General features: G+C 42.1%; 3 protein-coding genes across 7 annotated transcripts in view; 1 reads left to right on the top strand and 2 right to left on the bottom strand.

The window, feature by feature from the left end:
* Positions 1–18,147, bottom strand: part of LOC144986719 (NLR family CARD domain-containing protein 3-like) — a 674,722-nt gene that overhangs the window by 420,420 nt on the left and 236,155 nt on the right. The window lies entirely within an intron of this gene.
* LOC144987779 (uncharacterized) overlaps positions 1–18,147 on the top strand; it is a 149,000-nt gene that overhangs the window by 61,974 nt on the left and 68,879 nt on the right. The window lies entirely within an intron of this gene.
* The window catches only part of LOC144986915 (uncharacterized), a 52,549-nt gene that overhangs the window by 16,585 nt on the left and 17,817 nt on the right, over positions 1–18,147 (bottom strand). The window lies entirely within an intron of this gene.

Below are 18,147 nucleotides of genomic sequence, written 5' to 3'. Positions count from 1 at the left end.
AATCTTGATTTTATGTTATTAACTGAAACATGGCTTGACAAAAACACAGGAAACATAGTTCTAGTCGAATCAACTCCCCCCAACTACAAACATGAATCGGAAATAAGAGAAAATAGGGTGGAGGCGTTTCTGCACTGTTTAGAGAAAATATTGCAACCCGCAGACTATCATTTGGTGTGTTTTCATCATTTGAGTATGTGTCCTTTAAGATTGAGCTAAATCAAACTCCTCCCTTACTCTGCATAGTCATGTACAAACCTCCTCAGCACAGCCAAAGTTTTATTGATGATTTCACTGAAATGCTCTCAGTTGTGTGCACAGACTTTGATGGTCTAGTCATTACAGGTGATTTTAATGTTCATGTTGATAATGTCAATGACAGAAATGCAAAAGAGCTCAATGCTGTCCTTGAAACCTTTGGTCTAATTCAGCATGTGAGTTGCCCCACCCACAGCAGAGGGCACACTCTGGACCTGCTCATCACAAGGGGGTTTATTATTTACAATGTCAGTGTGGTTGATGTCGCCCTCTCTGATCATTTCTGTGTATTCTTTGACCTGTCTGTTGCTCCCAAACCACCGCCTGGCCCTGCAGTTGTCCAAAGGAGACAAATAAATGAGAGCACTAGGGCACAGTTTGTAGAAATGATAAACCCTGAAAACGTCTCTGGTGCCAATGTTGATGAAATACTGAATTCTGTTACTTCTAGCATCTTGAATGTTCTGGATGCCATTGCCCTTATGAAAGTTAAATTGAGAAAACATAGACAGAAAGCTCCCTGGAGGAATGATGATCTAGTCAGGGCACAGAAACAACAGTGCCGCAGAGCCGAGCGAAAGTGGCGCAAGTCAAAACACCAGGTTCCTTATGGAATATATAAGGCGGAGTTGTACGCTTACAACCAGATCTTATGCAGAACAAGGGAAAGGTACTTCTCTGAAATAATTGGAAGTTGCAGCAGCAACTCTCGTACCCTGTTCACAACAGTTAACAGATTAACTAACCCTCCAACCCAGCTACCAATAGAACTGGTTTGTACACCTAAATGTAATGAGTTTGCTGTATTTTTCAATGACAAGGTTCAGGGCATTAAAAAAGCCATCAATTCCACAACACATAACTATCCAACGGCCACCTACTCACTCTAAGCTGACTCACTTTGTACCTGTCACTGACCAAATTGTCCAAGAGACCATCACCCGTCTGAGCTCGTCTACATGCTGCCTTGATGTGTTACCCACTAGATTTCTAAAGTCTGTCTTGAACAGTGTGTTGCCATCAATTACTAAAATAGTTAACATGTCTCTTCAATCTGGAATATTTCCAGAGGCCTTAAAAACTGCAGTCATTAAACCCCTCCTGAAAAAGAGCGGTCTTGATCCCACTGTACTGAATAATTACAGACCTATCTCTAATCTGCCATTTTTAGGAAAAGTCCTTGAAAAAGTTGTCTACCAACAGCTCACTGACTTTCTCTTATTAAACAATTCGTTTGATGTTTTCCAGTCAGGTTTTAGACCCCATCATAGCACAGAAACTGCTCTTATCAAGGTAACCAATGACATCCGCCTGAACACTGATGATGGAAAAATCTCTGTCTTAATCCTGCTAGACCTGAGCGCTCCCTTTGATACTGTTAATCATGGGATCGTTTTGCACAGACTCCAAGACTGGGTTGGCATCTCTGGATCTGCCCTAAGTTGGCTCAAGTCTTATCTAGAAGACAGGAAATATATTGTTGAAATTGGGAGTTGTGTCTCAGACTAGGGTTGGGCGATGTCCCTTAAATTGGCCGTTGACGATGTTTGCTGTCAACCATCGGGATGGACGATGACATCGTCGGGGGGGGGGGGGGGGGGGGGTGTATTTTTACATTTTTCGTTCTTATATAACTGCTATTCGTTTTTTTGCTTTTTTCATTTTATTTCCCAATCCGCGATGATCCAGTATAAACTGAGGGAGGTGACTTTAACAAAAAAAGTAACAAACAAAATAGAAGAGAAGTAGTCCGCTCCCGCACTTCCGGGGGAGTGCGGATTTACAGCTTTGTGTTTGATGGGAAGGGGGGGGGGGTACATGAGCGATATGTGTGGGAGATTTAAGACTGCGATCCGTCCCGCAGCTCTAGGGGTACAAGCAACCGAACTCAGAACCGGGTCTAAAAGTGTGTGTCTGTGCACAGCTCGGATCGTCAGCAGACACAGCGGTTTGAGCTTCAAAGCAGAAATGTCGCTCAGTCCTTAGAAAACATTCAAACAATCACGCGGATTTGTTTTTCCAGTCGTGTCCCGACTAAATAAAGGCTGATGTTATTCTTACATGTTTACGAGCAGCCAGCAAGCAGCACCACCCAGCTAATGCTGTTAGCCCGTGTTAGCATACTGCTAATCCTGGCTTCGTTCAGAAAAAGCACTGACCACACGGATTAAAATTCAAATGATGAGCGAACAGGTGTTTCATAATAACCGTAACATTATTAAAAGCACGTTTAGAAGATCATCTCGTATTTTACCGAGCTGACATGTCAATGTATATAGCCGCTCGGCGCTATTTAACATTGTTTTGTATTGAATTGTTACATACAATAAAGTTTGAAGAAAAAAAGCCGCTCGGCGGAGTTTATATCCTTCCGTTTTTCAAACCCTACTGCGCATGGGCGAATGATTTATTCCGACGGAAAGTGTGACCTTAGTGAACGTTTTTATATTTTAAAAACATTTTTCTGGGCCCATGTACACGGTTGGATTCTAATCCGACCATTGATCCCATCAAGATATTTTGTACATGTAACCGCGGCTTATGGTGTCGACGCGCAACGTGGCGGGGGCGTGGCATCACGATGGTGGTCTCTCCATCGGGATGTCAGTCACCCATCACGATGGACGATGATATCGTCCATCGGTACAACCCTATCTCAGACTACATGGGCTTGAATTGTGGTGTGCCCCAGGGATCGATCCTGGGACCCCTTCTGTTCAACCTCTACATGCTGCCACTAGGGCAGTTAATACGCAGTAATAACATTTCTTATCACAACTATGCAGATTATACTCAGATCTATGTGTCACTGACAACAGGTGAATATGGGCCAGTGGATTCACTCAACCACTGCCTCCAACAGATCAGCGCGTGGATGCAGAACAACTTTCTCCAGCTAAACTCAGACAAGACCGAAGTTATTGTTTTTGGCCCACAGAAACAAAGAGAAATTGCCAGCAGCTACCTTCATTCTCTGTCTCTTAAACCCTCAAATCAAGTCAGAAATCTAGGGGTAATCATGGACTCTGACCTGAACTTTAACAGCCATATCAAGTCAGTAACATCAGCGGCATTTTACCACCTGAAAAACATTGCCAAAATCAAAAACATAATCTCAAAGCGAGACCTGGAGATACTTATCCATGCATTTGTCTCCAGTAGGTTAGACTACTGTAACGGCCTGCTCACCGGCCTCTCCAAACGAGCTGTAAAACAGCTTCAGTACATCCAGAATGCTGCTGCCCGAGTCCTGACCAAAACCAGGAAGTATGATCACATTAGTCCTGTGCTCAGGTCTTTGCACTGGCTCCCTGTACCTCAAAGAATAGACTTCAAAGCAGCTCTGCTTGTGTACAAGTCTCTCCATGGCCACGCACCAAAGTAAAATCTCTGACATGTTAGTGCCATATGAACCATCTCGTACTCTGAGGACCTCAGGGACCGGCCTCCTGTTGATTCCCAGAGTCAGAACTAAACAAGGGGAATCATCGTTTCAATATTCTGCAGCTAAAATCTGGAACAGCCTCCCTGAAGGCGTAAGACAGGCCTCTTCTTTGTTCATGTTCAAATCTAGACTTAAAACATTTCTGTTTAGCCGTGTATATGACTGAAATGTCCTATCTGCACTTTTCTTTCCTTCCGTTCTTTTTAAATGTTTTTTTTCCTTTTCTTTTAAAGTAAATTTTATGTTGATTATTTCTATGATGTATTGTGATTTTAATGCATTTTTCTGTTTTGTGAAGCACCTTGAATTACTTTGTGTACGAATTGTGCTATACAAATAAACTTGCCTTGCCTTGCCTTGCCTTACCCTGCGACAGACTGGAGACCTGTCCAGGGTGCCCCCTGCATTCGCCCACAAGTGGCCGGGATAGGCTCCGGCAGCCCAGTGACCCCGAAAGGGGAAAACGGAATAGAAAAAGGAATGAATGAATGAATGAATGAATGAATGAATGAATGAATGAATGAATGAATGAATGAATGAATGAATGAAAACAATGCTCAGCATAAATGAATACACCTTACTAAATGTGTCAGAAAACCTTTAACTTCCTTTCAGAATAAACATTTTCTGTGAAATATTAAATTACAAAATACTCCTACAAAGGTGGGTCATTGATTGCAAACAGGATCTCTTAATTTACATACAAAAAATTGATTTCCTAACAAATTAAATCAAACCCATGTTGCAAAAATGAGTACACCTCAGTCATAGTCTTATGACAAAAGACAAACTCAAGACTACAAATTTCTAATTAACAGGCATCCAACCACAGTTGAGTCTGATGACTTATTTAAGAGGTGTCCAGCACACAGGTGACCATAAAAGGGCATTTCTTAAAGAACAGCCCTTCCCATTTCATGCTGTCAGCAATGGCTCCCCATGGAAAAGAAATGTCACCAAATCTGAGAAAGGAAATCCTTTCTTTGCACAAAAAAGGTGAGGGCTACAAGATCAGCAAAGCTTTACATATCAGTCAAATTTACTACTGCAAAAGTGATCCAGAAATTAGAGAAAGATGGAAGTGTCAACATCATACAGAGACGTCCAGGCTGTCCGTGCAAGCCAACATCTCGACAGGAGGGTCTTCTGATGAGAAGGGTTGAAGAAAACCACCATGAAAGTTCACTGCAGCAGTAGAAATCTAAACTGGAGACACTGTTTCCCGTGACGCCATACGGCGCACACTGCAGAGGACATGGCATGCTTGGTTATCGTCCAGGAAGGAAGCCTCTCCTAAAGCCCGTCCACAAAAAAGCATGCCTAGAATTTACTAGGGCTCATCTGAAACAGATGAAGACTACTGAGACTCAATACTCTGGAGTAATGAGACAAAGATCACCATTGTCAAAACCAGTGGTTCTTAACCTGGGTTCGATCGAACCCTAGGGGTTCGGTGAGTTGGTCTCAAGGGTTCAGTGGAGCTCCTGTCACGGAGGCCAAGACACACAGACTCATCATGTCTGTACGCGATGGTATGCCCCGCTTGGCCATCACTGGCTGCAAATGATCACGTGACATTGCTTGGCCAATCAGTGCTGCGAGCACTCATGATTGATCCAACGTGTGAATGTTGTTGTGGTACGTCGTGTAATTACTTTTTTATATATTTTAATCCATACCAATAATGTTGAGCAAAAAAAAGTAAGTGGTTGGACAAATATGTACAATATGGATTCTCATGTATCACGGAACGGGATGGGAGTTAGGGTCCTATCTGTATAATTTGCAATGCCAAGTTGAGCAACTCTAGCCTCACACCGGCAAAACTAAAGGAACACTTTGAGAAGCTGCATGGAGATAGAGAATATAAGAACACAACACTTGCTGAATTCAAGGTTCAGAGAGCCAGATTTGATGATAAGGCCACTCTGCCTGCTCTTGGATTTGTTCCCATTAAAAAAACGATCCTCACAACATCATATAAAGTTGCGTACCTGAACGCAAAGCAGGGCAAGCCACACACCATTGGTGCAACACTTGTAAAACCAGATGTGTTAAAAATGGCGAATCTGATACTCGGAACAGCGGCCGAAGGGAAATAATCCCAAATTACTCTTTCAAATGACACCATCAGTGACAGGATAGAAGGCATGAGTAAAGACATCTGTTTGTTCTGCACAGTTCAAATTGTGCACCAGTAGAAAAACTATATGTCTTACATTTGAAAAGAAAATCATATTTTATTTTACACCAAAGTAGGGTTCGGTTAATGCGCATATGAAACTGGTGGGGTTAAGAACCACTGGTCAAAACTAATGGTTTTAAAACTGTACAGCAGGGGTGCTCACACTTTTTTGGCGTGTGAACTACTTTTGAATCGACAATGTCTTGAAGATCTACCTATATATATATATATAAACTATATATATATATATATATATATATATATATATATATATATATATATATATATATATATATATATATATATATATATATAGATATAGATATAGATATATATATATAAACTCTCTGATGACAGAGTTTGCGCTCAGTGAATTTAAACAAATGTCTGCAGCGACATATGCATCAGAGGATGTCCGTTCTGCATGTCAATATATAGCCAGATGTCCATACCTGAAGCACTGGAAACTGCCAAACAAAGGCTCCTAGCCTTGAGCAGCCGCCTAAAGAGTTACACAAGAGACAATGAAGCCAGACGAATAAACAGGCTCTTCGCAACTCAACCTGCAAAAGTGTACGCTCAGTGACAGGGTCAAAACAGCCGAGCAGACCCACCAAGGCTGGAAACTGAACAGTACTGGAAAAGTATATGGGAGAGAGAGACAGCACATAACAGCAATGCCCAGTGGCTGGTCTCTCTGAGAAAAGAAAAAGAACATAGCAACCTCCCTGAACAGAATCCAGTAACCATCACAGTGGCAGACATCCAAGGAAGAGTCTCAGGTATGAAAAACTGGACAGTACCTTGCCCTGACAAGATACATGCCTACTGGCTAAAGAAGCTTACCGCACTCCACGAGCGCCTGGCAGCACAAATGAACCAGCTGCTAAGAGATGGGACTCACCCCGAATGGCTAACAGAAGGGCGAACGATCCTGATCCAGAAGGATCCCTCAAAGGGTGCAGTCCCATCCAACTACCGGCCAATAACCTGTCTCTCCACAACATGGAAGCTCATGTCTGGCATCATTGCAACCAAGATAAATAGGCACATGGATCAATTCATGAGCAACACACAGAAGGGCATTGGTAGAGACTCCAGAGGAGCCAAACACCAATTCCTGGTCGACAGAACAGTCGCTCAAGACTGCAAGTCACGACATACCAACCTGTGCACAGCCTGGATTGATTACAAGAAGGCCTATGACTCAATGCCACACACATGGATCACTGAATGCTTGAAGCTGTACAACATCAACAGGACTCTAAGAGCCTTCATAGCAAACTCAATGAAGCTGTGGAAAACCACCCTTGAAGCCAATGGGAAGCCACTTGCACAAGTGTCCATCAAATGTGGGATATACCAAGGTGATGCTCTGTCCCCACTGCTGTTCTGCATAGGTCTGAACCCCCTCAGCCAAATAATCAACAAGACTGGCTATGGATACCGACTCAGAAATGGGGCCAACATCAGTCACCTCCTCTACATGGATGACATCAAGCTATATGCTAAGAGCGAGCGTGACATTGACTCCCTGATCCACACCACCAGGATCTGCAGTACTAACATTGGAATGCCATTCGGGCTCGAGAAATGCAGCCGGATGGTGACAAAGAGAGGCAAGGTAGTCCACACAGGAGGGGTCTCACTCCCAGAAGGAACAATAGCATCGAGGACAGTTACAAGTACCTTGGAATTCTGCAGGCAAATGGCAACCTCGAGCAGGCAACAAGGAAAGCTGCAACAGCTAAATACCTCCAACGGGTGAGGCAAGTCCTGAGAAGCCAGCTCAATGGCAAAAATAAACAGCTACGCACTGCCAGTAATCAGATACCCTGCAGGAATAATAAGATGGCCAAAGGAAGAGATACAGATCACAGATATTAAAACACGAAAGCTCCTCACCATGCATGGAGGGTTCCACCCCAAATCCAGCACCCATAGACTTTATGCTAGCCGCAAGGAAGGAGGCCGAGGACTAGTGAGCGTAGAAGCCACTATCCAGGATGAAACATCCAAGATGCATGAGTACATCAAGCTCAAGGCCCCAACTGACAGTGTGCTCAGTGAATGTCTCAGGCAATGGAGAGCAGAGGATACAGTGCTGGAGGACAGATCCTCATGGGAGGACAAACCCCTGCATGGGATGTACCACCAGACCATAACTGAAGTGGCTGAGATCAAGAAGTCCTACCAATGGCTAGAAAGGGCTGGCCTACAGGACAGAACTGAAGCGCTCATCCTGGCTGCTCAGGAACAAGCCCTGAGCACCAGAGCGATAGAGGCTCAGATCTACCACACCAGACAAGACCCAAGGTGTAGGCTGTGCAAAGAGGCGCCTGAAACAATCCAGCACATAACTGCAGGATGTAAGATGCTGGCAGGTAAAGCATGCATGGAGCGCCACAATCAAGTGGCTGGAATAATATACAGGAACATGTGTGCAGAATATGGACTGGAAACACCTCCGAAGGTGGTAGAGAATGAGAGGGTAAAAATCCTGTGGGGCTTCCAGATCCAGACTGATAGGATGGTAATGGCGAACCAACCAGACATTGTAGTGGTGGATAAAGAACAGAGGAAAGCCGTTGTGGTGGATGTGGCAGTGCCAAACGATGGGAACATCAGGAAGAAGGAACATGAGAAACGGGAGAAATACCAGGGACTCAGAGAAGAACTGGAGAAAGCCTGGAAAGTCAAGGTGACAGTGGTGCCTGTGGTAATTGGAGCACTCGGGGCAGTAACCCCCAAGCTGTAGGGGTGGCTACAACAGATACCTGAAAAGACCTCAGACCTCTCAGTCAGGAAATGCGCAGTGCTAGGAACAGCTAAGATACTGCGCAGGATCCTCAAGCTCCCAGGCCCCTCTGGTAGAGGACCCGAGCTTGGAGGAGAAACCACCCGCAGAGGGTGAGAGGGGCGTTTTAATATATATATATATATATATATATATATATATATATATATATATATATATATATATATATATATATATATATATATAAAATACTATTAGTAAATGTTTGTTAGTTATGTTTATTATAACATTATTGTTTATGTACTGATGATTAAGAACACAGTAAGATTAGACAAAGATACTATTGTATTAACAGATGAGGCGTTTTATTACAAAGACAGAAAGCAGCAACCATCATATGTCATGCTCTGCTGTAAACCGTGCAATGGGGGGAGCATCATGGCGTTTCAAAGGCGCTGCTGGCTCTCTACGAAGCGCGTGTCTTGGACATAACAGCTTCCTTATGAGCTCGTATTTATCGGGCGAGAACTGCAGAGCTGATAGCAGGAGGAGAAACGCGGGGCGGCTTCAATAAACACTCCACTTGTGCGAAGCGGCCTTCTGCCGGGAACTTGACGTGCTGCGGGGCAGAGAGCAACTCTCTGATGACAGAGTTTGCGCTCAGTGAATTTAAACAAATGTCTGCAGCGACGTATGCATCAGAGGATGACCGATTGGCCGTTCTGCATGTCAATCAACTCCCGTACTTCTCGGTGAAGATTTTGATTGGCTGTGGATTTTTAAGAAGTACTTTTTTTTTAATCTTCTCGACGTAATGAGCACCCCTGCTGTACGGCATTGCAAAGGTGAGGATTTTAAAGATAAATGCATGGTGCCTACAGTGAAACATGGTGGTGGTAGTCTCCTGATGTGGGGCTGCATGAGTGCTGCTGGTGTGGGGGGGCTGCATTTCATTGATGGGATCATGAACTCAACAATGTAGTGCTCTACACTGAAGAAGAAGATGCTGCCATTACTTCATTGGTCAATGAACACTTTTCCAACATGACAATGATCCAAAACACACTTCTAAAGGCCCGTACACACCGGGACGAATTTCGCCCGCGATTTTTGCCGCCGTTTAACGCTTCGTAACTATACAAAGGGCACCAATGTGAGTGTGCACACCGACACAAAAAAACGCCACGCATCAAAGCGTCAGTTTTTTAAAAACGCCGCGGGTTTGTTTTTTTGGTTTTACGCGCCGCGTCAAAAACTATTCAACCAATGAGAATGGCGCTTTTGCACACATGTCTAGAGCTTCTGAAGTTACAGTAAAACAGAACTTGGGGGCGCTCAAACACAAAACTGCCTTTCTGAGCACTACCAGCGAAGAAGATAGACACCAAGTAACGTCTACAATGCCGCGAAGAAATAATGACGGACATTCTAAAATATCCCTGAACCAAGCACCAGTTGGAGCAACTGGTGCTTGAAATATTCATTGTACAGTTCCGGGTTACACAGCAGGACGCGTGGCGTGCCTCTCTGCGAATACAACTATCTTCAAATTACTTAAAAAGTTGATTTCCTCCAAAAAAGAGAGCCGACCATGCCCCCGAAGAAAACCCAGGAATACAAAAAGACCTCAAAAAGACTCTTGACATTATTCAAGAAACGCTGAAAAGTTTTATGGAACAAGTGTCCGCTAAGCTAACGCCACTTTGGGAAATGATGGAAGAGTTCCGAAGATTTCAGGCTCAAAACGAGCAGCGAGAAAACCGGGTCGAGATTCTGGAGAAAAGACTGGACGATGTGGAACAGCAAGTAAGGATGAATAATGTCATTCTCACTGGAGTACCAATCATGCCTCGAGCGAAACTGACAGCAGGAGCAAGCACTGCTAATGCTAGCGCTAGCGTAGCTAGCAGTGCTAATACGGAGATCGGTGCAGAGTCGCTGATACGCCAAATGGAAACATTTCTCACATCTAAAGGGATTTCCCTGGATCTCAATACCATCGAGACCTGCCACCTGCTCCCCAGGAGAAAGGAGACGGATAAACCAGCGATCCTCATCAGGTTTGTGAATCACAAACACAAGCTAGCTTTGATGACCCAAAGGAAACACCTGAAAGGTTCGGCTGCTTATCTGAACAACCATCTGACCAGAAGGAATGCTGAAATCTCAAAACATGCACGGCTTCTCAGGAAGCGTAAGCAGATTGAGAACACTTGGGTTAAAGGCTGCAGGATTTACGTCACACCGCTCGTTCCAGAGGACCGGTCCAAGGTTCAGGTTGTGAACACCATGAAAGACTTTGAAAAGTATTTGATCACGGTCGTCTGAAACAACATGGAGTAATAAACCAAAGAGCCAAATAATTTCAAGAAATATGACACCTGGATTCCTCACTTTCTCTGTATGTCTGACGTCACCTGAATAACAGCAGAGTTCTGACCTGCAGACAACTTGACCTCAACTTTCACCGCAGCTGATATCAGCTGAAGAACGATATGGACCTGAATCTAATGTCTGCAGACATAACATCAAAGAGAACAATTAACTGTTTTAAACCCAGAAGAACGGCTGTTATCAGTAAAAGAAGAAATGCCAACCTCGGACAATCGACAGTTTATGGACCCTTTTTATTTTCCCTTACAATATTACTTTATTATTAAAAAAAAATAAAAAAAATATTTAAAAAGGAAAACAAATGGTTAATCACTTATTGAAAATTGTTAAATTGATTGGCTTTTAATGATATTACTTCACTTGCTCCAAAAATTGATAAATTGATTCAAAAATCTTTCCTAATGTAGCATAATTTTGCACGTTTTTAACTTTTGATACTTGATGAAATTTTGCTATGAAAATTCCTGAAACAATGTTGTGTCTGCTTTACTGATATAGTATTATGTTTTATTCATATGAATGACTTTTATAAGTAACATAATCTGCATATATTTTAGATGACTGATCTGCATTTGCCATGTTGATTTCTAAAATAGTTATTTGTGACGTAATACTTAAGTAATTCATCTTTGGCATGTGCTTTATCGATATCTTATAATTTTTAATTCTGTCTGATAAAACCTAGGAACCAGATATTGATAAATCATGTAATAAAATGGTTATAGTATAACAGGGTAGGATTATATAAGTTTGCTTCCTTCCACTCACTTTCAAGCAATATTTATTACTATGTCTACTTATCCTAAGTTTGATTAGTTACTGTATGAATGTATAACTGATGATTATATTGCTTTTGTGTATTATTTTATACTTAATTGCTTGAAATAAACCATTTCAAATCAAATCAAAATGTTTTCTTTGTATGATTCTGACAGGCGCATAAATACTTGCTCTCTTCTTCTGAGTGAAAAGCAACTTTAAGAAGCGTAAAGTTGCGCAGCGCCACCTTGTGTACAGGCGTATTTCTGTTTTACATTAAGCGCCATCTAATGTCAGGGAATGAAATTGCATGTTCGCCTGGCTCAAAGTCAACGAAAATCGCCTGGGTGTGAACACAAAAAACGTGGCGAAAAACGCTGGCGAATAACGCCTGGCAAATATTCATCCCGGTGTGTACGGGCCTTAAAGCTACTGCTGTATTTTCTGAGGAAGAACAGGGTGAAGGTGATCTGAACCCTATCCAACACCTGTGGGGAATTCTGAAGAACATGTTGAGCCTCACTCTCCATCCAGGCTCTAAAATAGGTTTTTCTTGAAGAATGGAAAAAGATAGATGTTGTAATATGTCAGCCTCATTACAAATTACTAGAGGTAGTAGTTTTTGTTTCAGGGTGGATTCAATTTTGCTTACAGGGCTCCAGACTAACTTTTTTCACTAGGAGCACAGTGGCCCCTAACTGAAAATTTTAGGGGCACAACCAGAAAATTTAGGGGCGCATACCAGAAATCAACATTCTAACGAAATCTACTAATTTCCACTGTATTATGAATAAATACTTTAATAATAGATGCAGAAATTACAATGCGCTCTTTGAAATTTAGTGTCACATTTTAATCTGCACTTTTGAAGATGCAACAAGAAGGTAAACTGACAGAAGAAGGTAAACTGTAAAAGAACGGGCGATGTTCAATGGAGATCAGAACAATCGATACAGATACCTGAGATCAGAGAGAGGCTCAAAAACTGATGGAAATTTATCTTGGTGACACCAAATAAGTGCAGCCAAGACGCACAATAAGCGTGTTTGAGATCACCCAGGTGGACGCAACGCTGTTCTGATCACCTGGTGTGTGACATATATTTTTGTTTTTGCTCCAACATCACCTGTCAATCATCACAAAAATATCAGGAGAAAGGGGCAGGAGCAGCAAGGCCCCAACCTACCGAACGCAGCTGGAAATTTAGTACTGAACTGACTGAAAGCTGCCTTATGACTACAAAACAATGCATTATGGGACATGTGTCCTGATGGTTTTTGTAGTTAAGTGAGAAATTGAAACAATTTAAAATACCAATTGATTAAAACAGGCTACATCAATTACAAAACATTCAAATAAATATAAAATATATTATAACAAAGATCATACTAAGGGGGAGAGGAATATTAAAACTAAATTGAACAGAACCCAATGATCCAGCCAAGCCACTGGTTCATCTCAAACACGTCTATCGTTGCATTTTCCCCAACGTGTTTTCAGTGTGTCTAAGACTAAATCTTGTCACTCGCACATATTTAAAGTTCAAGCCCCGTTAGCTGTCACGCATGTAGGTGTGGGACATTTATTCTCCTCAGCTGACCCGACTCCCGCAGGAGCGGTGAGCTGCCCTACAGCCGTGCATAAACCGTTTGGTTGGGGGGATGCGACGCTGCGCGCTTAACCGTAACCCCCGTAACCTCCGGGTCTGTGCGACCCAGAGAAAAGTTCAGCACGGACTGCATGCATTTAGAAAATTACGAGTGAATAGATACGTTCTAAAAAGGAAAGTAAGGAACTCCTTCATGTGGTCCGGGGAGGGGGCTGTCAGGTTTCCTGCTTTCAAGCCCGGTCATTTTCACGCCCCCAATAGTCATTTACTCCACTGTGATTGGTTGGTTCGTCAGCTCCGCACACGACAATGTAAAGGTGTCATTCATTCAAACTGGCAGGACGCATTAAAATTAAACTTTCATTTCAAGGTGGGGGCCACAAATAGCCCGCGGGCCGCGAGTCTGAGACCCCTGCTGTAGACTCTGGCACTGGTACACTAGCCGAAGGTCGGAAGAATGAATCAATGGTTCGCTTGCTCATAGCTCAGACGCACATATCAGGTTGTAATGATATTTGTCTCCGTTTCATTCCCACAGATGTTTATGCGCGCTCGATTATCTCTATGCCCCTCCCCCTACACGCATTTTAGCTACTTGCGTGAGTGTGTGCTCTCGTCTCATGAGTATGAGTACGAGTTTGTGTGTGTGTTTGCATGCGTGTGCGCTCGCGTCTCATTGATTATTTCATTGATCATTGACGTGCCGTTTCCACGTTTAATGTATAAAAATACGGAGGGTGGGGGGGTCGCAGTCTGGAGCCCTGGCTTAAACCAACTGAAGTAAAATGGAAGATTATGCAATCTAAGATAGATCATTAAACTTTATTTCATGTTATAGACTTAAGTAAGTGTTCAATAAAAGTCAAATTTGTGGAAAGTTTGGAAATTGAGTACTTTTTAAAGGGGTTGTTGTACTCATTTATGCTGTACTTTGTTTTTGGGAATTTATTCTTTTGGGAATTTATACAAAACAAATCAGCAATGCCAGAATTCGTCTCCCGACAAGGGAAAAAAATTCTAGAACTACATGGTCCGATATTAAAGTGATCATATTGGCTCAGGTGTAGTCACGCCCCTCTGTCTCCAGCATTGATCAGACTGGTTCTGTAAACCACGCCTTCAGTCCTCTGCATGTCACCATACTAGTCCATAGGGAGGGGAATAGAAGCCACTGGAAGCTTTCCTTGGGGTTCATGTAATTGTGCCAGAAAAATGTACCAATCATTCAGAACTTTGAAACCACACAAAACAGCGACATCTGGTGGTGGTCTGGACGTATTTCATCTGCTTCAGCTAAGCTCCTTGTAACACTTCAATGTGGAAATGATGATGAAAAAACATAAAACAAAACAATGTTGTTAATAATGATTAAAAAAAACAACGTAACACAACACAATGAGTTATGTTCTCTGTGAGAAGCTCTTTACACAGCAAAATACACACCACATGAAGAAAATAAACGCAAGGCAAAATAGGAAACAAAAAAAGGAAAACTGGTGTTGAACCCAGAATCTCTCGACACAGAAGCTATGACTTTATCTCTGAGCCATCTCTACAACAACAGTACAGCCTTGCCATTGTTTATTTGTAGAAGTATTTTTTTCATCACTGATAACGTTCATAGTGTATTGTCTTAATTGTAGAAACCGAGTTGAAACGATCCTGAGCAGCAGTACATTTTTTTTATCCAGGAAACATTGTAAAGTGCAGTGAACTGACGCTGATTCCAATACAGGAGAAACAATAGAACTGGTCGGGAAACGTTCGCGATTCATTTGTTTTTTTAAGAGAATAGCGCGCCCAACTGTTCAAACACAAGTGACATCTGAACCGTGGTTCAACCAAACGATGCATTTGGTGCTTCATACATCATCAACCACGTGATCTGCACTAGTTGACACACGCCCCGAAACATTATGCCAAACCACTCTGTTTCATGAAGGTGAAACAAGCGGCGGAGCGTCTGTGTCAAACGGGCCATCCCTACTAGTCCATTAAAGGTGTTCAAGAAAATGTCTGTTAGCGCTGTTAATTCTTTGTGTGTGTTTCTCTTTATTGAAGCAATTATTTAACAAACAATCATGGCATTTCTGTCAATGACATCAATATCAATTAGATGAAGGTAGCCAAAAACAAACATGACAACAAATATAAGCAAATTTATAGTTGACCAAAGCTTAAATAGATCAAATAAATTACACGTCTTGTGATTCATAAAATGAGAAGATTTATAGAATAGTTTGAGATGGTTTAGTAATCCATTAATGAGAAGTTTCAGATTTGAAATCACAATCAGTACATTAATCAGAAAGTCCAGATTCTTATTGATTAATATTAATAAAATATTAATGGTATTCAAATTTAAAGGGTTTATGATAATAGTAACATCTGCTTGGAAGAGATTCGGACAGTACAGCACGTTTCTGAGAGATCAAAAAATGCCCAGGTGTCTCAAGAGGAAGATCATGAACACTGTCGTACTGCCATCAATGACGTATGGAGCTGAGACATGGTCACTTACCAACCGCCAAAGAGAGAAACTGGCAGTGACAGGCTGATGATGATGATGATGATAATATTTTGTGTTATCAACCAATTGGGAAAATAAGACTAAAACTCTTTTACATGCAAACATTCAAAGAATAGATGTTCCACATTTTCTACATCATTTCCACAAAATTCACAAAGACCGTTATCCCAATTAAAGTGAATATGTAAAAATGATTGGAAGGGTAAATATCATTCAATATTTTAAAAGGTCACTTCTTTTGCTTTTTGAGGTACAGGATATGTTAGATATAATGTTCATATATTTGTAGTTTCTGTGGTGCTGTAATTCTGCAAAATATATTTTCTTTTTAATTGAGAAGGGTAATATAAACATTTTAAAATCTCTCGAAAAAATGGCTGTTATTTTTTTGTCTCCCAAACAAGAGTGGTCTCATTTCTGAATAATGTTGTTGCATCATTATATGCTGGGCTAGATTTCTAGTGGGAATTGGAATGGATTTAATTATCATATTCTTTCAATGGGCAGACCAAATTATATTTTCCACAGAAAGTGTTGTGATCAAGATAATTACCAAGTTTGTCCATGAAATGAAAATAGCCCAAATTCCTTTATCCAACCAATTGTTTAAAATCAAAGACTTTCGTTTATGTTAGCGCCGTTAATGGATCTTTAAAACATGAATGTTGGTCCTTCCAAAACTGAGATAAAAACAGCACGGACATCAGGGGGGTATTCCAGGAAGCATGTTTAAACTAGCCTGACTTTCACCCTGAACTCTGGCTGAAATCTGCCTGAACTTGCTTACCATGGTCAGAAACGCACGGGAGATTTTCTCCAGGGGCCGAAGGCGGATTCTCCTTCGTGGTTTACCTACCCGTTCGAAACCCTCAGCCTCCAGAGCGAGTTACGAAAGACTCCAAAACAGTTCTTTTGGGGAAACACCTTTTTATTACAGTTCTCTGACACTCTCCCGCTCCGCGCTCACACCCCCTCTCCTCTCCTTACACCAGTGCTTCTCAAATAGTGGGGCGCACCCCCAATGCCAAGTGGGGCGCGCGGTGGTGGCGGTTTTATGCACAGGTAATACGGGCAGTTGTCCGATGCGCAAATCTAACGTGGGGCGGAGGTGACAGCGGTGCTTGGAAAAAAATCTGGTCCACTATTCGGTTCCTATTATTTGTTCTATCAGAGTTTGTAACAGCCTGAAACCTTTGAATCCCCGTCCCTGCAGCTGCTCCTGTCTGTGTCACACGCAGCTGCGTGGGTAAGAAAGAAAGGGGAGGAGTGTTGTGGGCTCTGTCTGCCAGGTGGAACGGGGCACGCGGAGGAGAGCTGCCTGTTGCGCAACACCAGGATCATCGCTGCCTTTAGATTCTTCAGCTCATGCTAATAATGTCATTCTTTATGAACTGTTGTAGACATTTTAATGACGTCTTTATTTTCCATAAATATTTTCTTTGTCTGCCTGTGGTTTAGTTGGTGTCACACAGACAGAAAGACAGCAGGTAATGCAGGAAAACAATCCATCATTTAGAAAAAACATTAGCACTATGTTTTTATCTATTTCTTCAGACTAAAAACGTAAAATATATCGGTGCTGTTTATGTTTCAAATCAATTTACATTCAGTATTATTTATTGATTTAATTATTTTTATCTGCCTCAAATGGTTCAGTTGGTCAAAATGTTTCTAGTTTAAATAAGGACTGACAGATTTTTTTTAATTTCAGGCACTTTAAAGTTAATATTTGTCTATAGTGGATTTTCATTGCTTATTTCTTTTGTGAAAAGATAAAATTTTAGGTATACTTACACAATTTTTATAGATACTTACCTAATATATTGTCACCGCGCGGGTTTGTGTGTGGGGGGTGGGGGGTTATGGGGGGGGGGGGGGGGGGCCGCGAAACATTTTCTTTTTCTTAGGGGGGGCAAGGCAAAAAATAATTGAGAAGCACTGCCTTACACACAGACACACAGCACGTGCGGTCCCCATCATACATGCCCACACTCTGCAACACAAGCAAAGAAATAAACGGCTTCTAGCCTGTTCCATAGCAATGGTGTCCCGCTTCATTGGTTACCGTTTGCGTCCCGACCGGGACCGGCCCTGAAGACTACGGTCTGAAGCCTGAGGCTGAAAGGTAACACGCTGAGAGCAAAATCAGCGCACAAAAAGCACCTTAATAAGTCATGTGATCTCAGTTGGTGGTCTCCTGAGTCTATGT

The sequence above is a fragment of the Oryzias latipes genome, chromosome 2 (genome assembly GCF_053564925.1).
Source record: "Oryzias latipes strain Hd-rR chromosome 2, Olatipes_Hd-rR_3.1".
Classification (NCBI taxonomy): domain Eukaryota; kingdom Metazoa; phylum Chordata; class Actinopteri; order Beloniformes; family Adrianichthyidae; genus Oryzias; species Oryzias latipes.
The sequence above is the reverse complement of the archived record's forward strand: the minus strand, read 5'-3'. Positions and strand labels throughout refer to the sequence as shown.